This window comes from Elephas maximus, chromosome X, assembly GCF_024166365.1.
Source record: "Elephas maximus indicus isolate mEleMax1 chromosome X, mEleMax1 primary haplotype, whole genome shotgun sequence".
Lineage (NCBI taxonomy): Eukaryota > Metazoa > Chordata > Mammalia > Proboscidea > Elephantidae > Elephas > Elephas maximus.
This window is the reverse complement of record NC_064846.1, coordinates 177393474-177399835: the sequence shown is the minus strand read 5'-3', so window position 1 is coordinate 177399835 and position 6362 is coordinate 177393474.

Sequence of the window (6362 nt, the reverse complement as noted above, 5' to 3'; positions counted from 1 at the left end):
TGCTGCTGTAACAGAAATACCACAGTGGATGGTGTCTCAGTCACCTAGTGCTGCTGTAACAGAAATACCACAGTGGATGGTGTCTCAGTCACCTAGTGCTGCTGTAACAGAAATACCACAGTGGACGGTGTCTCGGTCACCTAGTGCTGCTGTAACAGAAATACCACAGTGGATGGTGTCTCAGTCACCTAGTGCTGCTGTAACAGAAATACCACAGTGGATGGTGTCTCAGTCACCTAGTGCTGCTGTAACAGAAATACCACAGTGGATGGTGTCTCAGTCACCTAGTGCTGCTGTAACAGAAATACCACAGTGGATGGTGTCTCAGTCACCTGGTGCTGCTGTAACAGAAATACCACAGCGGATGGTGTCTCAGTCACCTAGTGCTGCCGTAACAGAAATACCACAGTGGATGGTGTCTCAGTCACCTAGTGCTGCTGTAACAGAAATACCACAGTGGATGGTGTCTCAGTCACCTAGTGCTGCCATAACAGAAATACCACAGCAGATGGTGTCTCAGTCACCTAGTGCTGCTGTAACAGAAATACCACAGTGGATGGTGTCTCAGTCACCTAGTGCTGCTGTAACAGAAATACCACAGTGGATGGTGTCTGAGTCACCTAGTGCTGCTGTAACAGAAATACCACAGTGGATGGTGTCTCAGTCACCTAGTGCTGCTATAACAGAAATACCACAGTGGATGGCTTTAACAAAGAGACGTTTATTCTCTCACAGTCTAGCAGGCTACAAGTCCAAATTCAGGGCAGCAGCTCTTGGCGAAGGCTCTCTCTCTCTGTTGGCTCTGGGGCAATGTCCTTGTCATCAATCTTCCCCTGGTCTAGGAGCTTCTCAGTGCAGGGACCTCAGGTCCAAAGGATCCGCTCTACTCCCAGCTCTTCTTTCTTGGTGGTAGAAGGTCCCTGCTTCTCTGTTTGCTTCTTTCTCCTTTTATCTCTTATAAGAGGTGATGTAGGCCACACCCCAGGGAAACTCCCCTTAAATCAGATAAGGGCTGTGACCTGGGTAAGGGTGTTGCATCCTACCCTAATATTCTTTAACATAACCTAAACTTACCTCATTAACCACAGGCAGAGATTAGGATTTACAACACAGAGGACAATCATAGCAGATCACAAAATGGAGGACGACCACACAAGACTTGGAATTACGACCTAGCCAAGCTGACGTACATTTTGGGGGACACAAGTCAATTCATGACAGGCTCACAGAAGGAATCAACATGGCCAAGCTCCGGATGTCAACTTCTAGTCTCCAGAAACTACAAGAAAATACATTTCTGCTCTTCAAAGCCCCCGACTTGTGGTCTAGAAAACTAAGACAGGCGCTTAGCTCCAGCTGGCCACGTATGGGCAGAGCCACAAGTAGGATTCCTAGATACTTAGTAAAAGAGGAAGGCACATGGTAAAACATTAAAAAAATCAAACCCACTGCCGTCGAGTCAATTCCCACTCATAGTGACCCTGTAGGACACAGTAGAGCTTCCCCACAGGGTTTTCAAGGCTGTAATCAACTCGACAGCACTGGTTTGGTTTTTGTTCTTGTTTTTTTTTTTTTTGAATCTTTACAGAAGCAGACTGCCACATCTTTCTCCCATAGAGCATCTGCTGGGTTCAGACTACAGACCTTGTGGTTAGCAGCCAAGTGCTTAACCACTGCGCCCCCAGGGCTCCTAAGAACTACCTATATGGGCTCAAATTGACCATGGCGGCTCGACAGATTAGGTAGGAAAGTCGGGGACGGTGAGTTTATGTTAACGGGGGAGGAACAGCTCAGGAAAGAGGGTGAGGATGGTTGTAAAACTGGAAGAATGTCATCAAGGTTGCTGATTGCTCTTGTAGAAGTTGTTGAATTACTGCATGTTCTGCTGTGCCTACTCTCAATAAGAAAAGCAATATATATATATATGTATTTAAAAAAGAGATGTATACAATATTTTTCGTCATGCAATATCTTTGTCAACTTGGCTGGGCTATGAGGCCCATTCTTTTGGTCAAATACTTGTCTAGATGTTGTCCTGAAGGTGTTTTATGGATGTGGCTGACATTTATAATCAGTTGACTGTCACATGCTCAGTTGCTCACTGAAAGTTTGGAGGTTCGAGTCCACCCAGACGCGCCTTGAAAGAAAGACCTGATGATCTACTTCCCCCAAATCATCCATTGAAACCCCTGTGGAGCACGGTTCTGCTCTGACACACACAGGGTCACCACCTGTCGGAATTTACTCTACAGAAACTGAGTTTAGTGGTTACATTTTTTAAGTTACAAGATGGCTTTTAAGGAGCCGGAGGGTATCCGTGATGGTGGTGCTAATGATTCCGATGGTGGATCAAAAAGTAAACATGGAGAGAAAGTGCAGAACGTCTCTAGGAAAAACCTTGAGCTGCTGAAATTTTCTGAAAGTAGAGGACTCAGTAGCCTAAGTATAAACTTTTAAAATATTTTATTATATTTTTGGTGAAAGTATACACAAAAGAGGAGCCCTGGTGGCACACTGGTTAAGCCCTCGGCTGCTAACCAAAAGGTTGACAGTTCGAATCCACTGGCCACTCCTTGGAAACCCTATGGGGCAGTCTACTCTGTCCTGTAGGGTTGTTATGAGTCGGAATCGACTTGACGGTGGTGGGTCATTCTCAATAACAACAATAAATAAATAAATTATGTTAAAAAACAAACAATAGTTTGGCTGAACCAGGAAAGAATGTCTGCCCTGAGCATTTTACTCTGCTAAAAACTATCTATATGGAATCAAATTGACACAACAACTTGAAAGATCAGATAGGAAGCTCAGGGGGCAGTGACTTTAGGTTAACGGAAGAGGAGCAATTTGGAAAAGGAGGGTGAGAAGGGCTGCACAACTCAAAGACTGTCATCAATCGTACTTGTAGACACTGTTCAATCTGTGTGTGTTCTGCTGTGTATATTCTAAACAACAACAAAATAAGTCATTTAAAAAATATAACATTAAGATGTGAAAGAGTTAAGTTACGTGCATGGAATCCCATCTGCATCTCTTTCCCCTCTGAAAAGAGAACAGAAAAACCTCTCAAGAACTCCGATTTCTATCCAAACCGCCCCCACCGGAGTTGCAAAAGGCTTCCACGGTTCGGGGTGGTTGCAGGCTGTGTGTGCCAGCAGCTGACACAGATATTCCACAACTGTTGGGAAGGAGAAATCCATCCAAATGGCATCCCGAAGTCGGTTGTAAAAAATAATGGCAGCGTACAATGGCAATTTTGACGCAAGAGTTATAAAAAAAAAGAAAGAAAGAAAGAAATAGCTGGACCACCTTTTTGTCAAAGTACAAATTTACAGAGTCTGGGAACAGCAGCTGGAGAGAAGAAAATATTACTCTCTTGACGGCAGTGGGTTTGGTTTTTTTTTTTTTTTTAATGAAGGAACATTAATAAAGTGTACTGTAAAAGGTGTAGACTGGCCAGCGGGTTGGGCTGTGCTTGGCTGAGCAGTACGGAGCCAGGAAAGAAAACAATGGCTGTTGCAGGAGACAGAGCAGCAGGTTACCCCGAGACCCCAGCTGGCATTTTCTTCCTTGTTAAAACACCAATATGGGTCTCAGATTTAATATGGAAAAGCCAAGGAACTTGGATCAGTCGCCTACAAGTTTTTAGATAACCGTTTTTTGAACACTAAGAAGACCCAATAGTGGGCCATGCGTTCGACTTTGTATTTAAAAAACGAGTTGAAATCAAACAGTGCTGTGTTTAAATGTTACTAAACACATTGGGGAAACCCTAGTGGTGCAGTAGTAAGGTCAGCAGTTCAAATCCACCAGGCACTCCTTGGAAACTCTATGGGGATGTTCTACTCTGACCTATAGGGTCACTATAAGTTGGAATCGACTCGATGGCAACGGGTTTTTTTTTTTTCTTCCAGTTTAGAGGCATTGGAAGGAGCCCTGGTGGTGCAGCGGTTAAGAGCTCAGCTGCTAATCAAAAGGTCGGCAGTACGAATCCACCAGCCACTCCTTAGAAACCCTATGGGGCAGTCTTACTCTGTCCAATAGGGTCGGCATGAGTTGGAATGAACTTGATGGCAGTGGAAAAAAAAAAGTAATTGGAAGGAGCACTGCTGGTGCAGTGGTTAAGCACTTGGCTGCTAACCAATAGGTCGGGGTTAGGATCTACAAGCCGTCCCATGGGAGAAAGATGTTGTACTCTGCTTGCGTGAAGGTTACAGCCTTGGAAGCCATATGGGACAATTCTACTCTGTCTTACAGGGTCACTGTCAGAATCAACCAACTCAACATCAAGGGGCTAGAGGCGTTGGTGGTTCAGTGGTGGAGCTCTTGCCTTCCATGTACCCGTCTGTCAGTGGGGGCCTGCATGTTGCTGTGATGCTGAACAGGTTTCAGTGGAGCTTTCAGACTAAGATGAGGAAGAAAGGCCTGGTGATCTGCTTCCAATCATCAGCCAACGAAATCCTATGGATCCCAACGGTCCAATCCCCAACCAATCACGGGAATGGTGTAGGACTGGGCAGTGTTTCTTTCCATTGTATGTGGGGTCATCGTGAGTTGTGGCCAACTCAATGGCAGTTAACAACAACAGCAAAGACATGTTTGTTAACAGCTGTATTTCTACACTATCAATATTTTAAGGCTGGGATTGCCTTGTTAAACTTTGGTTTCAGTGTGTGTGTGTGTATGTTTGTCTGTGTACAGGGCTACAGGTTTCTCTTTATATTTGGACTTTTTGGCCCTGGGTTTGTAGATCTGCCAAGATGATTTACTAAGACACAATCTTGCAAAAGGATTGGGCAGTTTACTATGCAAATAAGGTGTGCAAAACCCTTCCAGGGATTGGCCAGTTACTGTGCAGACTAGGTGCCTGTGGTCTTCCAAAGGGATTGGTTAGTTTTGCCATCCTGGAAGGACCTCACTACCACCAAGAAGAACTGGGAGTGGAGCCCGTCCTTTGGACTGAAGGTCCCTGTGCTGAGAACCTCCTAGATGCAGGAGACAGGGCGTGCTGTAACACCTAATTGTTGGTATGGTCTGTGAGTTCATGTGGCCATTGCAACGGATTCGCGAACCCAGCAGAGAAGTGAAGAGAGCCGTGGGAGGGACAGCTGGTGTCAGAATTAGTGAAAGGGTTGGAGGGTCACGAGGCATGTTCGACCTCCGCCTCGTAGGAATCAACTTTGGCCTAATGCTGATGGTGATTCTTAGTCCCCCTGAAGTTAGGAGGCTTCTGATGCATTGCGGTGTGTTATGAAGTCTCAATTATATGTATTAAATATATTTCCCATCATGACCACAATAAGAGTTTCCAAAACACTGGCTGATAGCATCTCTCGTTAAATCCCGATTATGTTTAAGAAGATTGTCTTCTGAAATAGAAATCGCTCATAGTGGAATAAATTTCCAATTTATGTTAGATCATCCCTGGCTACTTCTCTTTAGAAAAAGGGGCAGACATGGGGTTTGGCCGGGAAGAGAAAGGTCCACCAGAGAAAGAACAAGCTTCTATCTAATCTGTCCACAAGATAGATCGTTGTATGGCATGAGTTGACCTTCACAAATCATGCGCCCTATCTCCTTTTTCCTTGTACTTCCAATAACGACTTTTCACCAGGTTTTCTGGCCCTTTGGCCATCATTCACCATGAAATAAAAGCAAGCAATGCATATGTACACCAACGTCCATTACAGCACTCTTCACAATAACCACAAGGTGGAAACGACCCAAGTGTCCACTAACAGATGAATGGCTAAACACAATGTGGTCCCTCCATAAAATGGAGTATTGTTGTTGTTGTTAGGTGTCTTTGAGAGTCAGTTCTGACTCATAGCAACCCCATATATACAGAACAGAATGAAACACTGCCCGGTCCTGTACCATCCTCACCATCATTGTTATGCTTGAGCCCATTGTTGCAACCACTGTGTCAACCCATCTCATTAAGGGTCTTCCTCTCTTTCACTGGCCCTCTACTTTACCAAGCATGATGCCCTTCTCCAGCGACTCATCCCTCCTGACAATATGTCCAAAGCAATTGAGATGATATACGTAGATAGATACATTCAGTCCAGAAGAGAAACAAAGTCCTGATGTGTGCCACAACGTGGACGAGCCTTGAGAATGTGCTGCTGAGTGAAATAAGTCAGTCGCAAAAGGACAAATACCGTATGATCTCACTTATATGAAATAAGTAAGTACATGGAAACCAAGATTACTAGTGGGTAGCAGTGGGTGGGAAGGAGAAGAAAAGGGGGAGTTTTTACCTGGGGAACGTTGAGTTTATGTTACCAGGTGCTGGAATGGTTTGGTAAAGGATCGTGATCATGGTGGCAGAACCTGGAAAACGTAATCCACGTCATTGG